The sequence below is a fragment of the Bombina bombina genome, chromosome 7 (genome assembly GCF_027579735.1).
Source record: "Bombina bombina isolate aBomBom1 chromosome 7, aBomBom1.pri, whole genome shotgun sequence".
NCBI classification, from domain to species: Eukaryota; Metazoa; Chordata; class Amphibia; order Anura; family Bombinatoridae; genus Bombina; species Bombina bombina.
This window is the reverse complement of record NC_069505.1, coordinates 558,113,420-558,138,868: the sequence shown is the minus strand read 5'-3', so window position 1 is coordinate 558,138,868 and position 25,449 is coordinate 558,113,420.

Here is a 25,449-nt window from a genome sequence, read left to right as displayed (position 1 = left end):
CTTGGCGGTGAGGGATGGTCTGTCTGAGGGAGAAATTTCTGACACAGGAAAAGTTTCTCAGCAGGCAGAGCCAGATACCATAGCGTTTAAATTTAAGCTAGAACACCTCCGCGTCCTGCTTAAGGAGGTCTTCGCTACGCTAGATGATTGTGACCCCTTAGTGGTCCCAGAAAAATTGTGTAAAATTCTTAGAGGTCCCGGTACACACTGAGGCGTTTCCGATCCCTCAGAGGCTGGCGGATATTGTGACTAGGGAGTGGGAGAGACCAGGTGTACCCTTCGTTCCCACTCCTATATTTAAGAAAATGTTCCCCATAATCGACCCTAGACGGGACGCGTGGCAGACGGTCCCTAAGGTAGAGGGGGCAGTTTCAACACTTGCAAAGCGCACAACTATACCAATAGAAGACAGTTGCGCTTTCAAAGATCCTATGGATAAAAAATTAGAAGGTTTACTTAAGAGAATATTTGTTCAACAAGGTTTCCTTCTTCAACCAATTTCTTGCATTATTCCTGTAACCACTGCAGCAGCTTTTTGGTTTGAGGAACTGGAAAACTCGCTTCAGAAGGAGACTTCTTATGACGAAGTCATGGATAGAATTCACGCCCTGAAGCTGGCTAATTCTTTCATCACAGATGCCGCTTTACAGTTAGCTAAATTAGCGGCGAAAAATTCTGGTTTTGCCATTGTGGCGCGCAGAGCGCTTTGGCTAAAATCATGGTCGGCGGACGTGTCGTCCAAAACAAAATTGCTTAATATTCCTTTCAAGGGTAAGACCCTATTCGGGCCAGAGTTGAAAGAGATTATTTCAGATATCACTGGAGGAAAGGGCCATGCCCTTCCACAAGATAGACCCTTCAAAGCTAAAAACAAGGCCAATTTTCGTTCCTTTCGCAATTTCAGGAACGGACCTGCTTCAACCTCTACAGCCACTAAGCAAGAGGGTAACGCTTCCCAGCCCAAGCCCACATGGAAACCTTTGCAGGGCTGGAACAAGGGTAAACAGGCCAAGAAGCCTGCTGCTGCTACCAAGACAGCATGAAAGGGTAGCCCCCGATCCGGGACCGGATCTAGTAGGGGGCAGACTTTCTCTCTTTGCTCAGGCTTGGGCAAGAGATGTTCCAGATCCCTGGGCATTAGAAATTGTTGCTCAGGAGTACCTTCTAGAATTCAAGGGCTCTCCTCCAAGGGGAAGGTTCCACATTTCTCGCTTGTCTTTAGACCAGACAAAGAGACAGGCGTTCTTACGCTGCGTAGAAGATCTTCTAAAGATGGGAGTGATACACCCAGTTCCAACCGCAGAACAAGGACTGGGTTTTTACTCAAACCTGTTTGTAATTCCCAAAAAGGAGGGAACTTTCAGGCCAATCCTTGATTTAAAAATCCTAAACAAATTCCTCAGAGTTCCATCATTCAAGATGGAAACCATTCGGACAATCTTACCGATGATCCAAGAAGGTCAATATATGACTACCGTGGATTTAAAGGATGCGTACCTGCATATTCCTATCCACAAAGATCACCATCAGTTCCTAAGGTTCGCCTTTCTGGACAAGCATTACCAGTTCGTGGCCCTTCCATTCGGGTTGGCCACTGCTGCCAGAATTTTCACAAAGGTGCTAGGGTCCCTTCTAGCGGTTCTAAGACCGCGGGGCATTGCAGTAGCACCTTACCTAGACGACATCTTAATACAAGCGTCGTCCTTTCACAGAGCAAAGGCTCATACGGACATTGTTCTGGCCTTTCTAAGGTCTCACGGGTGGAAGGTGAACGTAGAAAAAAGTTCTCTGTCCCCGCTCACAAGGGTTCCCTTCCTGGGAACACTAATAGACTCGGTAGAAATGAAAATCTTTCTGACGGAGGTCAGGAAGTTAAAACTTTTGAATACTTGTCGAGTTCTTCATGCCATTCCTCAGCCTTCTGTGGCTCAGTGCATTGAGGTAATCGGTCTAATGGTTGCGGCAATGGACGTAGTCCCTTTTGCCCGAATTCGTCTAAGACCACTGCAACTGTTCATGCTCAAACAGTGGAATGGGGATTATGCAGATTTGTCTCCCCAGATACAAATGGACCAGAAAACCAGAGACTCGCTCCTCTGATGGTTGTCTCAGGATCACTGCAGACCGGAGTGGATCATTGTCACAACCGACGCCAGTCTCTTAGGCTGGGGTGCGGTCTGGGACTCCCTGAAAGCTCAGGGTCTATGGTCTCGGGAAGAATCTCTTCTCCCGATAAACATTTTGGAATTGAGAGCGATATTCAATGCGCTCCAGGCCTAGCCTCAACTAGCGGAGGCCAAATTCATCAGATTTCAGTCGGACAACATCACGACTGTAGCGTACATCAATCATCAGGGAGGAACAAGGAGTTCCTTGGCGATGAGGGAGGTATCCAAGATCATCAAATGGGCGGAGGATCACTCCTGCCATCTATCTGCAATTCACATCCCAGAAGTAGACAACTGGGAGGCGGATTATCTGAGTCGTCAGACTTTCCATCCGGGGGAGTGGGAACTCCACCCGGAGGTCTTTGCTCAGCTTACCCAACTATGGGGCATTCCAGAACTGGATCTGATGGCGTCCCGCCAGAACTCCAAAGTTCCCCGTTACGGGTCCAGGTCCAGGGATCCCAAGGCGACATTGATAGATGCCTTAGTGGCGCCTTGGTCATTCAATCTAGCTTATGTCTTTCCACCGTTTCCTCTTCTCCCTCGGCTAGTAGCCAGAATCAAACAGGAGAAGGCTTCGGTAATTCTGATAGCTCCTGCGTGGCCACGCAGGACTTGGTATGCAGACCTGGTGGATATGTCATCGGCTCCACCATGGAAGCTACCTTTGAGGCAGGACCTTCTAATCCAAGGTCCATTCAAGCATCCAAACCTAGTTTCTCTGCAACTGACTGCTTGGAGATTGAACGCTTAATTCTAGCTAAGCGTGGGTTCTCTGAATCAGTTATAGATACGTTGATCCAGGCTAGAAAGCCTGTTACCAGGAAAATTTACCATAAGATATGGCGGAAATATCTTTGTTGGTGCGAATCCAAGGGTTACTCGTGGAGTAAGATTAGGATTCCAAGGGTATTATCTTTTCTCCAAGAAGGATTGGAGAAAGGGTTGTCAGCTAGTTCCTTAAAAGGATAGATATCTGCTCTGTCTATTCTGTTGCACAAGTGTCTGGCAGCTGTGCCAGATGTTCAGGCGTTTGTACAGGCTTTAGTTAGGATCAAGCCTGTCTACAGACCTGTGGCTCCTCCATGGAGTCTAAATTTAGTTCTTTCAGTTCTTCAAGGGGTTCCGTTTGAACCTCTACATTTCATAGATATTAAGTTACTATCTTGGAGATTTTTGTTTTTGGTAGCTATTTCTTCTGCTCGAAGAGTTTCTGAATTGTCTGTTTTGCAGTGTAACTCACCCTATCTGGTGTTCCATATAGATAAGGTTGTTTTGCGTACTAAGCCTGGTTTTCTTCCAAAAGTGGTTTCCAATAAGAATATTAACCAGGAAATAGTTGTTCCTTCTCTGTGTCCTAATCCATTTTCTAAAAAGGAACGTCTGTTACACAATCTTGATGTGGTTCGCGCTTTAAAATTCTATCTAAAAGCAACTAAAGATTTCAGACAAACATCATCCTTGTTTGTCGTCTATTCTGGCAAGAGGAGAGGTCAAAAGTTGACTGCTACCTCTCTTTCTTTCTGGCTGAAAAGCATCATCCGGTTGGCTTATGAGACTGCTGGAAGGCAGCCTCCTGAACGAATTACAGCTCATTCCACTAGAGCTGTGGCTTCCACATGGGCTTTCAAGAATGAGGCTTCTGTTGAACAGATTTGTAAGGCAGCGACTTGGTCTTCACTGCATACATTTGCCAAATTTTACAAATTCGATACTTTTGCTTCTTCGGAGGCTATTTTTGGGAGAAAGGTTTTGCAAGCAGTGGTGCCTTCCGTTTAGGTTACCTGACTTGTTCCCTCCCTTCATCCGTGTCCTAAAGCTTTGATATTGGTTCCCACAAGTAAGGATGAAGCCGTGGACCGGATACACCAATGTAAGAGAAAACAGAATTTATGCTTACCTGATAAATTTCTTTCTCTTACGGTGTATCCGGTCCACGGCCCGCCCTGGCAATTAAGTCAGGTTTAACTTTATTTTTGTAAAACTACAGTCACCACTGCACCCTATGGTTCTCCTTTTTCTCCTAACCGTCGGTCGAATGACTGGGGGGGCGGAGCCTGAGGGGAGCTATATGGACAGCTCTGCTGTGTGCTCTCTTTGCCACTTCCTGTAGGGATTGAGAATATCCCCACAAGTAAGGATGAAGCCGTGGACCGGATACACCGTAAGAGAAAGAAATGTATCAGGTAAGCATAAATTCTGTTTTTTTTGGGATCAATAATGAGGATGATCTTCTGCACTCTGCAGCAATTAAGGCAAGAGACAACAGGCTTGCTCTTGAAATTAATGAAATAATATAAAGAAGACAACAATGTGCTTGATGAAGCGGTCGCCTTGATTGAAGAGAGAACACAACACAGGCTTGCTGCGCTTGAATATAAAGAAGACAACAATGATATTGATGATGCAATCACCTTGATTGAAGAGAACTGTCACAATATTCTCAGGTCTCCTTCAGAGATCAGCAGAAATGTTCCTGCAATTTTTAAGAAGAGATCTTATTATGAACCATTCTAGTTTATTCATAGTTTAAGGAGAATTTTAGAAGTGTTGCTAGTATTAACCACTCAGGAGTCACTTCTTGAGAAGTGAGGGGTTAAATGTAGCTTTCCTATACTTAATGAGGAATCAGGACACATTGTAAAGTGTAGGAATGGTTTTTCATTAAGCTTTACAGAGTAGGTAAAATATCACTACAAGTTGTACAACAGTGAAATCTTATAATAGGCTCAGGTGTTAAATACACTGGTTTGAACAAGTAGCGTATGTTGATGATAGCAAAAGAGACTGAGTATTACGCAGGAGGTAATGGGTATCCATAATATGTTGCAAACATCAGGCGGAACAGACATACAAGCGTAAGGTACCTTAGCTGAGTATTCCTCCAGCGGTGTGGATTGAAGTCAGTGCAATGGAAGCTGTAGTCGGCCACAAATGCTGCTCTCAGCAAACAAAACAAGGAGGCGAGAGGATCACCTGACCGGTAACTGTAGAGGTCTGTGTGACCGTTCACTGTCGTCAGTAAGCTGTATAGACGCTGCTCACAGCTGATAGCAGCAGGAAGGAATGTCGGGTCAGCTGACAGAAGGCAGCAGTTAGAGATGAGACGGAGCGCCACCGTCTGTAGCAAGTAAAAGGCAAGAGTTAAGTCTTTCTGTAGGAACGGGGCAAAACTTAGGTGGAGAAACAACAAGCTGCTGAGATTCTAGAGAGTGAACTCTAGTGTAGGAGAGACCTGGGAAATCCACAACTGAGTAGGAAGGTTAATTAGTTGTAAACCAAAATTACCAAGCAATTTGGAGGAGAGGGGAGGAGCTTTTTATAGGATGTGAAAAGGAACCCATAAAGATATATTACCAATAAGTCAGTACATAGATATATATGTGACAAGAACACACTCAGGCTTGCTGCGCTTGAAGAAAACAATAGGCTTGATGATGCAGTCACCTTGATTGAGAAGAGACAAGAGACCACAGGCTTACACTTGAAATGCATTGAATATAAAGAAGACAACAATGGGCTTGCTCATCATCCTGTCTATTTGAGAGTGACTGAGGCAACAATGGCTTTCACTGGAGGAGACTGACCTTGCAGTTGTAGAATACACTGGCTCTGGAGGACTGACCTTGCTGTTGTAGAAAACACTTGGTTGGGATGACTGACCTTGCTGTTGTAGAAGACACTTGCTTTGGATGACTGACCTTGCTGTTATAGAAGACACTGGCTTTGGATGACTGACCTTGCTGTTGTAGAAGACACTGGCTTTGGATGACTGACCTTGCTGTTGTAGAAGACACTGGCTTTGGATGACTGACCTTGCTGTTGTAGAAGACACTGGCTTTGGATGACTGACCTTGCTGTTGTAGAAGACACTGGCTTTGGATGACTGACCTTGCTGTTGTAGAAGACACTGGCTTTGGATGACTGACCTTGCTGTTGTAGAAGACACTGGCTTTGGATGACTGACCTTGCTGTTGTAGAAGACACTGGCTTTGGATGACTGACCTTGCTGTTGTCGAAGACACTGGCTTTGGATGAATGACCTTGCTGTTGTCGAAGACACTGGCTTTGGATGAATGACCTTGCTGTTGTCGAAGACACTGGCTTTGGATGACTGACCTTGCTGTTGTAGAAGACACTGGCTTTTGATGACTGACCTTGCTGTTGTAGAAGACACAGGCTTGCAGAGTTGCAGTGCACTTGCAGGATGACTTTGGTGTTGAAGAAGAAGAAACAGGCTGCAGAAGGATGTGGATTGTGGATGACCTTGCTGTTGTAGAAGAAGAAAGTACGCTGCAGTGCAGGATGTGGATGATCTTGCTGTTGTAGAAGAAGAAAGGATGCAGTGCAGGATGTGGATGGCCTTGCTGTTGTAGAAGAAGGAACAGGCTGCAATCTTTCTGGAACCACAGGCAGTCTTTGATGTTGGTTGAACAATAACATAAAAGATGTTTAGCATAAGATGGGAGGGAGGAAAAAATAGACAAAATAGAATAGGGGTGGTCAGGGGAGACAAGTTCTTTTTGGAAAGAAAACAAACACAAACACACAGAAACAGTAATGGACTGGGAGAGACATCAAAGGAAAAAAACACTTTTTATTCATTTAATTAATGAATGTATTTTGGGTTCAACTTCTGAACCAATCAATCAAATTCAAGAGCAATAGAAGAGCAATTTTAAACAACATTCACAATTGAATTATTGATTTGACTTATTATATTAGCTTAGCTATTTTCTTAAAATTCTTAAACACAATTGGTTAGGAAATAGGCAAACTTCAGAAGCCAGGCTGATATTTTGTGGCTTCACATTGCACATGGACAGGTTAGGGCATTGCACACCAGACACAATGAATGCAGATTGCACACTTAAGTATGCTATTTTGGACTGCAAACTGGTATAATAAGGGTAATGGCAATGTAAATTAAACATTAACACTTAATTAGAGGAAAAATATAATAACAAATTGTTGTGCTATATTTTTTTTCACTTCACAATACATCCTACAAGCAACCCTTAATGAACATTTATAAATAAAATATATGCATCACACACAGAAGGGGAAAAAAAAGGCACTTTAAACTTTTTTTTCCAAGAATACTCACTTTATTGCTCACAGCTTTGAGCTGCACCACCGCCACACCACTCCCAGATGACTCTCAGAAGACCTGTTGCTCCCCACACACTCTGTCTGCAATCTCTGCCAAAACGGCCGTTTCGCGGGCATTCTGAGGTCCGCCCACGGCCGCTTACTGGTCCGCCTCTCATCCTCCCTTTACGCCTCAGTTTTTCATTAGGAATAGAGCTTTTTTTTTTTTTTTAATGCACCGCAAAAAAAAACGTGCAACCCTACTGTGTATGTGTGTGTGTGTGTGTATATATATATATATATATATATATATATATATATATATATATATATATATATATATATATATATGTATATATATAAAAATATAATTTCTTTCATGTAATTAGCAAGAGTCCATGAGCTAGTGACGTATGGGATATACATTCCTACCAGGAGGGGCAAAGTTTCCCAAACCTTAAAATGCCTATAAATACACCCCTCACCACACCCACAATTCAGTTTTTACAAACTTTGCCTCCCGTGGAGGTGGTGAAGTAAGTTTGTGCTTAGATTCTACGTTGATATGCGCTTCGCAACAGGTTGAAGCCCGGTTTTCCTCTCAGAGTGCAGCGAAAGAGGGAAGTAAAGAGAGTATTGCCTATTTGAGAACAATGGTCTACCTCTAGGGGATCTTTTTCATAGGCTCTCTGTTATCGGTCGTAGAAATTTATCTCCTACCTCCCTTTTCAGATCGACGATATACTCTTATATACCATTACCTCTACTGATTCTCGTTTCTTTCATGTAATTAGCAAGAGTCCATGAGCTAGTGACGTATGGGATATACATTCCTACCAGGAGGGGCAAAGTTTCCCAAACCTCAAAATGCCTATAAATACACCCCTCACCACACCCACAAATCAGTTTTTACAAACTTTGCCTCCCATGGAGGTGGTGAAGTAAGTTTGTGCTAGATTCTTCGTTGATATGCGCTTCGCAGCAGGCTGGAGCCCGGTTTTCCTCTCAGTGTGCAGTGAATGTCAGAGGGATGTGAAGAGAGTATTGCCTATTTGAATTCAATGATCTCCTTCTACGGGGTCTATTTCATAGGTTCTCTGTTATCGGTCGTAGAGATTCATCTCTTACCTCCCTTTTCAGATCGACGATATACTCTTATATATACCATTACCTCTACTGATTCTCGTTTCAGTACTGGTTTGGCTTTCTACTACATGTAGATGAGTGTCCTGGGGTAAGTAAGTCTTATTTTTGTGACACTCTAAGCTATGGTTGGGCACTTTTATATAAAGTTCTAAATATATGTGTTTAAACATTTATTTGCCTTGATTCAGGATGTTCAATATTCCTTATTTCAGACAGTCAGTTTCATTATTTGGGATAATGCATTTGAATAATCAATTTTTTTCTTACCTTAAAATTTGACTTTTTTTCCTGTGGGCTGTTAGGCTCGCGGGGGGCTGAAAATGCTTCATTTTATTGCGTCATTCTTGGCGCGGACTTTTTTGGCGCAAAAAAAATTTCTTTGTTATTTCCGGCGTCATACTTGTCACCGGAAGTTGCGTCATTTTTTTGACGTTTTTGCGCCAAAAGTGTCGGCGTTACCGGATGTGGCGTCATTTTTGGCGCTAAAAGCATTTAGGCGCCAAATAATGTGGGCGTCTTTTTTGGCGCTAAAAAATATGGGCGTCATTATTGTCTCCACATTATTTAAGTCTCATTGTTTATTTGCTTCTGGTTGCTAGAAGCTTGTTCACTGGCATTTTTTCCCATTCCTGAAACTGTCATTTAAGGAATTTGATCAATTTTGCTTTATATGTTGTTTTTTCTATTACATATTGCAAGATGTCTCAGATTGACCCTGAATCAGAAGATACTTCTGGAAAATCGCTGCCTGATGCTGGATCTACCAAAGTTAAGTGTATTTGCTGTAAACTTGTGGTATCTGTTCCTCCGGCTGTTGTTTGTAATGAATGTCATGACAAACTTGTTAATGCAGATAATATTTCCTTTAGTAATGTTACATTACCTGTTGCTGTTCCATCAACATCTAATACTCAGGGTGTTCCTGTTAACATAAGAGATTTTGTTTCTAAATCTATTAAGAAGGCTATGTCTGTTATTCCTCCTTCTAGTAAACGTAAAAGGTCTTTTAAAACTTCTAATTTTTCAGATGAATTTTTAAATGAATATCATCATTCTGATTTTGATAATGATTCCTCTGGTTCAGAGGATTCTGTTTCAGAGGTTGATACTGATAAATCTTCATATTTATTCAAAATGGAATTTATTCGTTCTTTACTTAAAGAAGTCTTAATTGCATTAGAAATAGAGGAATCTGGTCCTCTTGATACTAAATCTAAACGTTTAAATAAGGTTTTTAAATCTCCTGTTGTTATTCCAGAAGTTTTTCCTGTCCCTGATGCTATTTCTGAAGTAATTTCCAGGGAATGGAATAATTTGGGTAATTCATTTACTCCTTCTAAACGTTTTAAGCAATTATATCCTGTGCCATCTGACAGATTAGAGTTTTGGGACAAAATCCCTAAAGTTGATGGGGCTATCTCTACTCTTGGTAAACGTACTACTATTCCTACGGCAGATAGTACTTCCTTTAAGGATCCTTTAGATGGGAAAATTGAATCCTTTCTAAGAAAAGCTTACTTATGTTCAGGTAATCTTCTTAGACCTGCTATATCTTTAGCGGATGTTGCTGCAGCTTCAACTTTCTGGTTGGAAGCTTTAGCGCAACAAGTAACAGATCATAATTCCCATAGCATTGTTAATCTTCTTCAACATGCTAATAATTTTATTTGTGATGCCATCTTTGATATCATTAGGGTTGATGTCAGGTATATGTCTTTAGCTATTTTAGCTAGAAGAGCTTTATGGCTTAAAACTTGGAATGCTGATATGTCTTCTAAGTCAACTTTGCTTTCCCTTTCTTTCCAGGGTAATAAATTATTTGGTTCACAGTTGGATTCTATTATTTCAACTGTTACTGGGGGGAAAGGAACTTTTTTACCACAGGATAAAAAATCTAAAGGTAAATTTAGGTCTACTAATCGTTTTCGTTCCTTTCGTCACAATAAGGAACAAAAGCCTGATCCTTCCCCTACAGGAGCGGTATCAGTTTGGAAACCATCTCCAGTCTAGAATAAATCCAAGCCTTTTAGAAAGCCAAAGCCAGCTCCCAAGTCAACATGAAGGTGCGGCCCTCATTCCAGCCCAGCTGGTAGGGGGCAGATTACGATTTTTCAAAGAAATTTGGATCAATTCGATTCACAATCTTTGGATTCAGAACATTGTTTCACAAGGGTACAGAATAGGCTTCAAGATAAGGCCTCCTGCAAGGAGATTTTTTCTTTCCCGTGTCCCAGTAAATCCAGTGAAGGCTCAAGCATTTCTGAAATGTGTTTCAGATCTAGAGTTGGCTGGAGTAATTATCCCAGTTCCAGTTCTGGAACAGGGGCTGGGGTTTTACTCAAATCTCTTCATTGTACCAAAGAAGGAGAATTCCTTCAGACCAGTTCTGGATTTAAAAATATTGAATCGTTATGTAAGGATACCAACATTCAAAATGGTAACTATAAGGACTATTCTGCCTTTTGTTCAGCAAGGGCATTATATGTCCACAATAGATTTACAAGATGCATATCTGCATATTCCGATTCATCCAGATCACTATCAGTTTCTGAGATTCTCTTTCCTAGACAAGCATTTCCAGTTTGTGGCTCTGCCGTTTGGCCTAGCAACAGCTCCAAGGATTTTTACAAAGGTTCTCGGTGCCCTTCTGTTTGTAATCAGAGAACAGGGTATTGTGGTATTTCCTTATTTGGACGATATCTTGGTACTTGCTCAGTCTTCACATTTAGCAGAATCTCATACGAATCAACTTGTATTGTTTCTTCGAGAACATGGTTGGAGGATCAATTTACCAAAGAGTTTGTTGATTCCTCAGACAAGGGTAACCTTTTTAGGTTTCCAGATAGATTCAGTGTCCATGACTCTGTCTCTGACGGACAAGAGACGTCTGAAATTGGTTTCAGCTTGTCGAAACCTTCAGTCTCAATCATTCCCTTCGGTAGCCTTATGCATGGAAATTCTAGGTCTTATGACTGCTGCATCGGACGCGATCCCCTTTGCTCGTTTCCACATGCGACCTCTTCAGCTGAACCAGTGGTGCAGGGATTATACAAAGATATCTCAATTAATATCTTTAAAACCGATTGTACGACACTCTTTGACGTGGTGGACAGACCACCATCGTTTAGTTCAGGGGGCTTCTTTTGTTCTTCTGACCTGGACTGTGATTTCAACAGATGCAAGTCTGACAGGTTGGGGAGCTGTTTGGGGGTCTCTGACAGCACAAGGGGTTTGGGAATCTCAGGAGGCGAGATTACCAATCAACATTTTGGAACTCCGTGCAATTTTCAGAGCTCTTCAGTCATGGCCTCTTCTAAAGAGAGAGTCGTTCATTTGTTTTCAGACGGACAATGTCACGACCGTGGCATATGTCAATCATCAAGGAGGGACTCACAGTCCTCTGGCTATGAAAGAAGTATCTCAAATACTGGTATGGGCGGAATCCAGCTCCTGTCTAATTTCTGCGGTTCATATCCCAGGTATAGACAATTGGGAAGCGGATTATCTCAGTCGCCAAACGTTACATCCGGGCCAATGGTCTCTTCACCCAGAGGTATTTCTTCAGATTGTTCAAATGTGGGGACTTCCAGAAATAGATCTGATGGCTTCTCATCTAAACAAGAATCTTCCCAGGTATCTGTCCAGATCCAGGGATCCTCAGGCGGAAGCAGTGGATGCATTGTCACTTCTTTGGAAGTATCGTCCTGCCTATATCTTTCCGCCTCTAGTTCTTCTTCCAAGAGTGATTTCCAAGATTCTAAAGGAGCATTCGTTTGTTCTGCTGGTGGCTCCAGCATGGCCTCACAGGTTTTGGTATGCGGATCTTGTCCGGATGGCTACTTGCCAACCGTGGACTCTTCCGTTAAGACCAGACCTTCTATCGCAAGGTCCTTTTTTCCATCAGGATCTCAAATCCTTAAATTTGAAGGTATGGAGATTGAACGCTTGATTCTCAGTCATAGAGGTTTCTCTGACTCTGTGATTAATACTATGTTACAGGCTCGTTAAACTGTATCTAGGAAGATATATTATCGAGTCTGGAAGATTTACATTTCTTGGTTTTTTTCTCATCATTTTTCTTGGCATTCTTTTAGAATTCCTAGAATTCTACAGTTTCTTCAGGATGGTTTGGATAAAGGTTTGTCTGCAAGTTCCTTGAAAGGACAAATCTCTGCTCTTTCTGTTCTTTTTCACAGAAAGATTGCTAGTCTTCCTGATATTCATTGTTTTGTACAGGCTTTGGTTCGTATAAAACCTGTTGTTAAGTCAATTTCTCCTCCTTGGAGTTTGAATTTGGTTCTGGGGGCTCTTCAAGCTCCTCCGTTTGAACCTATGCATTCGCTGGACATTAAATTACTTTCTTGGAAAGTTTTGTTTCTTTTGGCCATCTCTTCTGCTAGAAGAGTTTCTGAATTATCTGCTCTTTCTTGTGAGTCTCCTTTTCTGATTTTTCATCAGGATAAGGCGGTGTTGCGAACTTCTTTTCAATTTTTACCTAAGGTTGTGAATTCTAACAACATTAGTAGAGAAATTGTGGTTCCTTCATTGTGTCCTAATCCTAAGAATTTTAAGGAAAGGTTGTTGCATTCTTTGGATGTAGTTAGAGCTTTGAAATATTATGTTGAAGCTACTAAAGATTTCCGAAAGACTTCTAGTCTATTTGTTATCTTTTCTGGTTCTAGGAAAGGTCAGAAGGCTTCTGCCATTTCCTTGGCATCTTGGTTAAAGTCTTTGATTCATCATGCTTATGTTGAGTCGGGTAGAACTCCGCCTCAAAGGATTACAGCTCATTCGACTAGGTCAGTCTCTACTTCCTGGGCATTTAAGAATGAAGCTTCGGTTGATCAGATTTGCAAAGCAGCAACTTGGTCTTCTTTGCATACTTTTACTAAATTCTACCATTTTGTTGTATTTTCTTCTTCTGAAGCAGTTTTTGGTAGAAAAGTACTTCAGGCAGCTGTTTCAGTTTGATTCTTCTGCTTATCATTTCAGTTTTTTTCATTATAAGATTTAAACTTTGTTTTGGGTGTGGATTATTTTCAGCGGAATTGGCTGTCTTTATTTTATCCCTCTTGCGTGGAAGATCCACATCTTGGGTATTCATTATCCCATACATCACTAGCTCATGGACTCTTGCTAATTACATGAAAGAAAACATAATTTATGTAAGAACTTACCTGATAAATTCATTTCTTTCATATTAGCAAGAGTCCATGAGGCCCACCCTTTTTTGTGGTGGTTATGATTTTTTTGTATAAAGCACAATTATTCCAATTCCTTATTTTTTATGCTTTCGCACTTTTTTCTTATCACCCCACTTCTTGGCTATTCGTTAAACTGATTTGTGGGTGTGGTGAGGGGTGTATTTATAGGCATTTTGAGGTTTGGGAAACTTTGCCCCTCCTGGTAGGAATGTATATCCCATACGTCACTAGCTCATGGACTCTTGCTAATATGAAAGAAATGAATTTATCAGGTAAGTTCTTACATAAATTATGTTTTCAGTACTGGTTTGGCTATCTACTATATGTAGATGAGTGTCCTGGGGTAAGTAAGTCTTATTTTTTTGTGACACTCTAAGCTATGGTTGGGCACTTTATATGTAAAGTTCTAAATATATGTCTATAAACTTATATTTGCCATGATTCAGGATAATCAGTATTCCTTTAAAATTCAGACTGTCAGTTTCATTATTTGGGATAATGCTTTTCAATTTATTTTTCCTTACCTTGAAAATTTTAATTGACCATTTTTTTCCTGCGTGCTGTTAGGCTCGCGGGGGCAGAAAAGGTTTATTTCTTTCATGTAATTAGCAAGAGTCCATGAGCTAGTGACGTATGGGATATACATTCCTACCAGGAGGGGCAAAGTTTCCCAAACCTTAAAATGCCTATAAATACACCCCTCACCACACCCACAATTCAGTTTTTACAAACTTTGCCTCCGATGGAGGTGGTGAAGTAAGTTTGTGCTAGATTCTACGTTGATATGCGCTCCGCAGCAAGTTGGAGCCCGGTTTTCCTCTCAGCGTGCAGTGAATGTCAGAGGGATGCGAGGAGAGTATTGCCTATTTGAATGCAGTGATCTCCTTCTACGGGGTCTATTTCATAGGTTCTCTGTTATCGGTCGTAGAGATTCATCTCTTACCTCCCTTTTCAGATCGACGATATACTCTTATATATACCATTACCTCTGCTGATTCTCGTTTCAGTACTGGTTTGGCTTTCTACAAACATGTAGATGAGTGTCCTGGGGTAAGTAAATCTTATTTTCTGTGACACTCTAAAGCTATGGTTGGGCACTTTGTTTATAAAGTTCTAAATATATGTATTCAAACATTTATTTGCCTTGACTCAGAATGTTCAACTTTCCTTATTTTTCAGACAGTCAGTTTCATATTTGGGATAAATGCATTTGAATTATTCATTTTTTCTTACCTTCAAAAATTTGACTCTTTTTTCCCTGTGGGCTGTTAGGCTCGCGGGGGCTGAAAATGCTTCATTTTATTGCGTCATTTTTGGCGCGGATTTTTTTGGCGCAAAAATTCTTTTCCGTTTCCGGCGTCATACGTGTCGCCGGAAGTTGCGTCATTTTTTTGACGTTATTTTGCGCCAAAAATGTCGGCGTTCCGGATGTGGCGTCATTTTTGGCGCCAAAAGGCATTTCGGCACCAAATAATGTGGGCGTCTTGTTTGGCGCTAAAAAAATATGGGCGTCGCTTTTGTCTCCACATTATTTAAGTCTCATTATTTTTTTAAATTATTTATTTATATATTCAGCACTGAAAAAAGCAACAAATGGTATGTACAACAGAATTTTGCAAAATATAATAACAAAAATTGTTACCAAAGACAGCACTGCATTTTCTTCTATGTCTTATTAGCATAGTTACTCCAGATATTACTTATTCTCCTTATCTCCTCATCTAACTTATTATAACTAGTTTCCCCTTATATAGCAATTCAACAGATAACAGTATAGTTTGCATAACATATTGGTTAGATCAAGGTTCTCCAAGAGTCTCTAGTGTTTTGTAGTCCTTTGCAATCAGCAAGTCATTGCAGCTCCATTATGGGTGAGTCTCTCGTTCGTTATTAGGTTTCATATATCAACACATTAAGTTTCCCTCCCTCCCCATTCAGCTCCGCTTCCTACTCTCTCCCACCCTAACCCCGCCCAGGGCGCTCCCCCAAGGTTCTGTTCCTGTCTCTCATCTTAGTCTCTCCATTGGTTTATTCCCTTGTTAATTGGGTAGTTTAAAAGATGTTCCATTTGCCTCTTAACTGGGCTTCGAGAACAAATTCTGAGTTTTTAAGTGGGTGCAAGATTTGTCTCTGATGTGCTAAGTCTAAGCTGCGAATTAAGGGTTCCCATTTATTGAGAAAATGTTTAGTTCGTTTTATGATGTCACCCTGTGTATCTACTTGTTCACGAATAATTTGCTGTTGTAATTCTAGTTTGAGCTGTGTGAGTGTTGGTGAGTCAGGCTCTAACCACTTCTTGAAGATGAGCTTTCTGGCAAACAGTATGACATTATGAATAAACGCCATATGTTTGTTTGTGTCCGACTGTGTGTGGAGGAATACTACTGCGTGAATGTTCAGGTCTATGCTCCCTCCCGTAACTCTCATTGCCCATTTGTGCGCCATGTTCCAGAATCTTGTGAGTTTTGGGCACTGCCATATCATATGGATTATGTTGGGGTTTGGGTGTGCGCATTTTGGACAAAGTCCCGAAGTCTCAGGACTCCATTTGTGAAACATCTTTGGTGTAATGTATGCATTATGTAATAGCTTTGTATGCGACTCCCGTATGTCATTTGATAGTGATGCCTTCCTCACCTTTGAGACGCTTTGTTCAATTATTTGGTCTGTAACTGGGTGTTCAGTCCAAGTGCTCCATTTATGTTGGATTTGGTCTCTAGTAGCCTTATTAGTCACCGTTTGGAGTGCTTTGTAAGTATGTGAGATTGAGGTCAGTCCTCCTCTTGTCAGAGTCAGTAGTTTGTATATTTCGCAGTTGGTGTCCGGCATGTCTCCCATCCCCAAGATGCTTTGTACATAATGTCTTGTCTGTAGGAATGCGAAGTGATGTTTGTGAGGTAAATTGAATTCTAATTGTAATTCGGCAAACGATTTGACTGATTTCTGGTCTGGCGTCAGGACCTGTCTAATAGTAGAGAGTCCCAGTGTTTCCCATTGTCTAAAAGGCAATGTGGTGAAACCTGCCTGAAAGTTTGGGTTACCTCGTAAGGGTAGGTATACGGTATTCTTGCATGTTATTCTAAAGGTCCTGCAGATTTTCCACCATGCTCTTACAGGATGGAGGAGAATAGTATTGTGTCCCACTATTCCCTCTAGTTGTGTGCGAGTCATATGTGGGAGCATTTTTAATGACCACGGAGCAATAAGCTCCGTCTCTAGTTCACTGTTGGTGAAGACATTTCTGTCCAAAAACCAATCCATTACATACTTAGCCAAGGCTGCCCAGTTGTAATACTCTATATTTGGGAGTGCTAGTCCCCCCATCTCTGGTGTACATGTCATTTTTTTATGTCCTATTCTATGTCGTTTCCCTTTCCATAAAAAGTGTAGTATGTCCCTATTTGCAGACCCACATTTGCAGCTGAAACTGCTCTCTGCATCAGCTGACTTAAAGTATACTCACAACAAGTCTAAGGAACATTCACAGACCCACATTTGCAGCTGAAACTGCTCTCTGCATCAGCTGACTTAAAGTATACTCACAACAAGTCTAAGGAACATTCACAGACCCACATTTGCAGCTGAAACTGCTCTCTGCATCAGCTGACTTAAAGTATACTCACAACAAGTCTAAGGAACATTCACAGACCCACATTTGCAGCTGAAACTGCTCTCTGCATCAGCTGACTTAAAGTATACTCACAACAAGTCTAAGGAACATTCACAGACCCACATTTGCAGCTGAAACTGCTCTCTGCATCAGCTGACTTAAAGTATACTCACAACAAGTCTAAGGAACATTCACAGACCCACATTTGCAGCTGAAACTGCTCTCTGCATCAGCTGACTTAAAGTATACTCACAACAAGTCTAAGGAACATTCACAGACCCACATTTGCAGCTGAAACTGCTCTCTGCATCAGCTGACTTAAAGTATACTCACAACAAGTCTAAGGAACATTCACAGACCCACATTTGCAGCTGACACTGCTCTCTGCATCAGCTGACTTAAAGTATACTCACAACAAGTCTAAGGAACATTCACAGACCCACATTTGCAGCTGAAACTGCTCTCTGCATCAGCTGACTTAAAGTATACTCACAACAAGTCTAAGGAACATTCACAGACCCACATTTGCAGCTGAAACTGCTCTCTGCATCAGCTGACTTAAAGTATACTCACAACAAGTCTAAGGAACATTCACAGACCCACATTTGCAGCTGAAACTGCTCTCTGCATCAGCTGACTTAAAGTATACTCACAACAAGTCTAAGGAACATTCACAGACCCACATTTGCAGCTGAAACTGCTCTCTGCATCAGCTGACTTAAAGTATACTCACAACAAGTCTAAGGAACATTCACAGACCCACATTTGCAGCTGAAACTGCTCTCTGCATCAGCTGACTTAAAGTATACTCACAACAAGTCTAAGGAACATTCACAGACCCACATTTGCAGCTGAAACTGCTCTCTGCATCAGCTGACTTAAAGTATACTCACAACAAGTCTAAGGAACATTCACAGACCCACATTTGCAGCTGAAACTGCTCTCTGCATCAGCTGACTTAAAGTATACTCACAACAAGTCTAAGGAACATTCACAGACCCACATTTGCAGCTGAAACTGCTCTCTGCATCAGCTGACTTAAAGTATACTCACAACAAGTCTAAGGAACATTCACAGACCCACATTTGCAGCTGAAACTGCTCTCTGCATCAGCTGACTTAAAGTATACTCACAACAAGTCTAAGGAACATTCACAGACCCACATTTGCAGCTGAAACTGCTCTCTGCATCAGCTGACTTAAAGTATACTCACAACAAGTCTAAGGAACATTCACAGACCCACATTTGCAGCTGAAACTGCTCTCTGCATCAGCTGACTTAAAGTATACTCACAACAAGTCTAAGGAACATTCACAGACCCACATTTGCAGCTGAAACTGCTCTCTGCATCAGCTGACTTAAAGTATACTCACAACAAGTCTAAGGAACATTCACAGACCCACATTTGCAGCTGAAACTGCTCTCTGCATCAGCTGACTTAAAGTATACTCACAACAAGTCTAAGGAACATTCACAGACCCACATTTGCAGCTGAAACTGCTCTCTGCATCAGGTAGTTACAGGAAGAAAGTCATCTTATTATATTTCACCCCTGTTTTCTAATAATGTGTATGTTGTAATATGTATTTGCTATTATTTGTATTCTGTATTTTAAATGCATACTGGAGCACACTGATGGGCCATTTATCTTGCTTGTTAAATGGTTTTATTTTCCTCAATGGATACCTCTCTTATCTCTTTAATTTGTGATCTTTCTCTGTGTTTTTTTTATTGGTTTTTATTTTCTTTTTGGCCTGTATGACCCCTAGCACCCTCCCTTAACTTTTTTTGCAGACCAATATAACACTAATTTATCTTTCCCCCCAGCTGACTTAAAGTATACTCACAACAAGTCTAAGGAACATTCACAGACCCACATTTGCAGCTGAAACTGCTCTCTGCATCAGCTGACTTAAAGTATACTCACAACAAGTCTAAGGAACATTCACAGACCCACATTTGCAGCTGAAACTGCTCTCTGCATCAGCTGACTTAAAGTATACTCACAACAAGTCTAAGGAACATTCACAGACCCACATTTGCAGCTGAAACTGCTCTCTGCATCAGCTGACTTAAAGTATACTCACAACAAGTCTAAGGAACATTCACAGACCCACATTTGCAGCTGAAACTGCTCTCTGCATCAGCTGACTTAAAGTATACTCACAACAAGTCTAAGGAACATTCACAGACCCACATTTGCAGCTGAAACTGCTCTCTGCATCAGCTGACTTAAAGTATACTCACAACAAGTCTAAGGAACATTCACAGACCCACATTTGCAGCTGAAACTGCTCTCTGCATCAGCTGACTTAAAGTATACTCACAACAAGTCTAAGGAACATTCACAGACCCACATTTGCAGCTGAAACTGCTCTCTGCATCAGCTGACTTAAAGTATACTCACAACAAGTCTAAGGAACATTCACAGACCCACATTTGCAGCTGAAACTGCTCTCTGCATCAGCTGACTTAAAGTATACTCACAACAAGTCTAAGGAACATTCACAGACCCACATTTGCAGCTGAAACTGCTCTCTGCATCAGCTGACTTAAAGTATACTCACAACAAGTCTAAGGAACATTCACAGACCCACATTTGCAGCTGAAACTGCTCTCTGCATCAGCTGACTTAAAGTATACTCACAACAAGTCTAAGGAACATTCACAGACCCACATTTGCAGCTGAAACTGCTCTCTGCATCAGCTGACTTAAAGTATACTCACAACAAGTCTAAGGAACATTCACAGACCCACATTTGCAGCTGAAACTGCTCTCTGCATCAGCTGACTTAAAGTATACTCACAACAAGTCTAAGGAACATTCACAGACCCACATTTGCAGCTGAAACTGCTCTCTGCATCAGCTGACTTAAAGTATACTCACAACAAGTCTAAGGAACATTCACAGACCCACATTTGCAGCTGAAACTGCTCTCTGCATCAGCTGACTTAAAGTATACTCACAACAAGTCTAAGGAACATTCACAGACCCACATTTGCAGCTGAAACTGCTCTCTGCATCAGCTGACTTAAAGTATACTCACAACAAGTCTAAGGAACATTCACAGACCCACATTTGCAGCTGAAACTGCTCTCTGCATCAGCTGACTTAAAGTATACTCACAACAAGTCTAAGGAACATTCACAGACCCACATTTGCAGCTGAAACTGCTCTCTGCATCAGCTGACTTAAAGTATACTCACAACAAGTCTAAGGAACATTCACAGACCCACATTTGCAGCTGAAACTGCTCTCTGCATCAGCTGACTTAAAGTATACTCACAACAAGTCTAAGGAACATTCACAGACCCACATTTGCAGCTGAAACTGCTCTCTGCATCAGCTGACTTAAAGTATACTCACAACAAGTCTAAGGAACATTCACAGACCCACATTTGCAGCTGAAACTGCTCTCTGCATCAGCTGACTTAAAGTATACTCACAACAAGTCTAAGGAACATTCACAGACCCACATTTGCAGCTGAAACTGCTCTCTGCATCAGCTGACTTAAAGTATACTCACAACAAGTCTAAGGAACATTCACAGACCCACATTTGCAGCTGAAACTGCTCTCTGCATCAGGTAGTTACAGGAAGAAAGTCATCTTATTATATTTCACCCCTGTTTTCTAATAATGTGTATGTTGTAATATGTATTTGCTATTATTTGTATTCTGTATTTTAAATGCATACTGGAGCACACTGATGGGCCATTTATCTTGCTTGTTAAATGGTTTTATTTTCCTCAATGGATACCTCTCTTATCTCTTTAATTTGTGATCTTTCTCTGTGTTTTTTTTATTGGTTTTTATTTTCTTTTTGGCCTGTATGACCCCTAGCACCCTCCCTTAACTTTTTTTGCAGACCAATATAACACTAATTTATCTTTCCCCCCAGCTGACTTAAAGTATACTCACAACAAGTCTAAGGAACATTCACAGACCCACATTTGCAGCTGAAACTGCTCTCTGCATCAGCTGACTTAAAGTATACTCACAACAAGTCTAAGGAACATTCACAGACCCACATTTGCAGCTGAAACTGCTCTCTGCATCAGCTGACTTAAAGTATACTCACAACAAGTCTAAGGAACATTCACAGACCCACATTTGCAGCTGAAACTGCTCTCTGCATCAGCTGACTTAAAGTATACTCACAACAAGTCTAAGGAACATTCACAGACCCACATTTGCAGCTGAAACTGCTCTCTGCATCAGCTGACTTAAAGTATACTCACAACAAGTCTAAGGAACATTCACAGACCCACATTTGCAGCTGAAACTGCTCTCTGCATCAGCTGACTTAAAGTATACTCACAACAAGTCTAAGGAACATTCACAGACCCACATTTGCAGCTGAAACTGCTCTCTGCATCAGCTGACTTAAAGTATACTCACAACAAGTCTAAGGAACATTCACAGACCCACATTTGCAGCTGAAACTGCTCTCTGCATCAGCTGACTTAAAGTATACTCACAACAAGTCTAAGGAACATTCACAGACCCACATTTGCAGCTGAAACTGCTCTCTGCATCAGCTGACTTAAAGTATACTCACAACAAGTCTAAGGAACATTCACAGACCCACATTTGCAGCTGAAACTGCTCTCTGCATCAGCTGACTTAAAGTATACTCACAACAAGTCTAAGGAACATTCACAGACCCACATTTGCAGCTGAAACTGCTCTCTGCATCAGCTGACTTAAAGTATACTCACAACAAGTCTAAGGAACATTCACAGACCCACATTTGCAGCTGAAACTGCTCTCTGCATCAGGTAGTTACAGGAAGAAAGTCATCTTATTATATTTCACCCCTGTTTTCTAATAATGTGTATGTTGTAATATGTATTTGCTATTATTTGTATTCTGTATTTTAAATGCATACTGGAGCACACTGATGGGCCATTTATCTTGCTTGTTAAATGGTTTTATTTTCCTCAATGGATACCTCTCTTATCTCTTTAATTTGTGATCTTTCTCTGTGTTTTTTTTATTGGTTTTTATTTTCTTTTTGGCCTGTATGACCCTAGCACCCTCCCTTAACTTTTTTTGCAGACCAATATAACACTAATTTATCTTTCCCCCCAGCTGACTTAAAGTATACTCACAACAAGTCTAAGGAACATTCACAGACCCACATTTGCAGCTGAAACTGCTCTCTGCATCAGCTGACTTAAAGTATACTCACAACAAGTCTAAGGAACATTCACAGACCCACATTTGCAGCTGAAACTGCTCTCTGCATCAGCTGACTTAAAGTATACTCACAACAAGTCTAAGGAACATTCACAGACCCACATTTGCAGCTGAAACTGCTCTCTGCATCAGCTGACTTAAAGTATACTCACAACAAGTCTAAGGAACATTCACAGACCCACATTTGCAGCTGAAACTGCTCTCTGCATCAGCTGACTTAAAGTATACTCACAACAAGTCTAAGGAACATTCACAGACCCACATTTGCAGCTGAAACTGCTCTCTGCATCAGCTGACTTAAAGTATACTCACAACAAGTCTAAGGAACATTCACAGACCCACATTTGCAGCTGAAACTGCTCTCTGCATCAGCTGACTTAAAGTATACTCACAACAAGTCTAAGGAACATTCACAGACCCACATTTGCAGCTGAAACTGCTCTCTGCATCAGCTGACTTAAAGTATACTCACAACAAGTCTAAGGAACATTCACAGACCCACATTTGCAGCTGAAACTGCTCTCTGCATCAGCTGACTTAAAGTATACTCACAACAAGTCTAAGGAACATTCACAGACCCCACATTTGCAGCTGAAACTGCTCTCTGCATCAGCTGACTTAAAGTATACTCACAACAAGTCTAAGGAACATTCACAGACCCACATTTGCAGCTGAAACTGCTCTCTGCATCAGCTGACTTAAAGTATACTCACAACAAGTCTAAGGAACATTCACAGACCCACATTTGCAGCTGAAACTGCTCTCTGCATCAGCTGACTTAAAGTATACTCACAACAAGTCTAAGGAACATTCACAGACCCACATTTGCAGCTGAAACTGCTCTCTGCATCAGCTGACTTAAAGTATACTCACAACAAGTCTAAGGAACATTCACAGACCCACATTTGCAGCTGAAACTGCTCTCTGCATCAGCTGACTTAAAGTATACTCACAACAAGTCTAAGGAACATTCACAGACCCACATTTGCAGCTGAAACTGCTCTCTGCATCAGCTGACTTAAAGTATACTCACAACAAGTCTAAGGAACATTCACAGACCCACATTTGCAGCTGAAACTGCTCTCTGCATCAGCTGACTTAAAGTATACTCACAACAAGTCTAAGGAACATTCACAGACCCACATTTGCAGCTGAAACTGCTCTCTGCATCAGCTGACTTAAAGTATACTCACAACAAGTCTAAGGAACATTCACAGACCCACATTTGCAGCTGAAACTGCTCTCTGCATCAGCTGACTTAAAGTATACTCACAACAAGTCTAAGGAACATTCACAGACCCACATTTGCAGCTGAAACTGCTCTCTGCATCAGCTGACTTAAAGTATACTCACAACAAGTCTAAGGAACATTCACAGACCCACATTTGCAGCTGAAACTGCTCTCTGCATCAGCTGACTTAAAGTATACTCACAACAAGTCTAAGGAACATTCACAGACCCACATTTGCAGCTGAAACTGCTCTCTGCATCAGCTGACTTAAAGTATACTCACAACAAGTCTAAGGAACATTCACAGACCCACATTTGCAGCTGAAACTGCTCTCTGCATCAGCTGACTTAAAGTATACTCACAACAAGTCTAAGGAACATTCACAGACCCACATTTGCAGCTGAAACTGCTCTCTGCATCAGCTGACTTAAAGTATACTCACAACAAGTCTAAGGAACATTCACAGACCCACATTTGCAGCTGAAACTGCTCTCTGCATCAGCTGACTTAAAGTATACTCACAACAAGTCTAAGGAACATTCACAGACCCACATTTGCAGCTGAAACTGCTCTCTGCATCAGCTGACTTAAAGTATACTCACAACAAGTCTAAGGAACATTCACAGACCCACATTTGCAGCTGAAACTGCTCTCTGCATCAGCTGACTTAAAGTATACTCACAACAAGTCTAAGGAACATTCACAGACCCACATTTGCAGCTGAAACTGCTCTCTGCATCAGCTGACTTAAAGTATACTCACAACAAGTCTAAGGAACATTCACAGACCCACATTTGCAGCTGAAACTGCTCTCTGCATCAGCTGACTTAAAGTATACTCACAACAAGTCTAAGGAACATTCACAGACCCACATTTGCAGCTGAAACTGCTCTCTGCATCAGCTGACTTAAAGTATACTCACAACAAGTCTAAGGAACATTCACAGACCCACATTTGCAGCTGAAACTGCTCTCTGCATCAGCTGACTTAAAGTATACTCACAACAAGTCTAAGGAACATTCACAGACCCACATTTGCAGCTGAAACTGCTCTCTGCATCAGCTGACTTAAAGTATACTCACAACAAGTCTAAGGAACATTCACAGACCCACATTTGCAGCTGAAACTGCTCTCTGCATCAGCTGACTTAAAGTATACTCACAACAAGTCTAAGGAACATTCACAGACCCACATTTGCAGCTGAAACTGCTCTCTGCATCAGCTGACTTAAAGTATACTCACAACAAGTCTAAGGAACATTCACAGACCCACATTTGCAGCTGAAACTGCTCTCTGCATCAGGTAGTTACAGGAAGATAGTTACCTTCCCACCCTACCCCTCACCCCACCCACCCCAGGTTCATTCCCCAATTTATAGATAGTCTCCCACACACCTTTCATTCTCCCAAACTGACAGCTGCAAACACTAATCAGCTCATCCTTCCATTCACTTAACCCTTTAGAATACATACCCTCTCTCCCTACAAATAGCTATATATCCCACACCAATAGTGTGTGAATATATATGTGTATGTGTGTGTATGTATACATATATATATTTATTTTTTATATTGTACTATTCTTGATTTATTTTCACCTACACATCTCATAGCACTAACATGTATAAAAATATGACCATACTGATATTCGTGACAACTATTTTCTCACTCCAATTTTGTTCACTTCATTACCGCCATAATCACCCACCTCAAACTGGAAAACAAATTATCATACACCATGGCCTGCTCTGTTGCTTTAACTTATCTGCTGAGTGCTGGTGGAGAGTTATAAAAAATA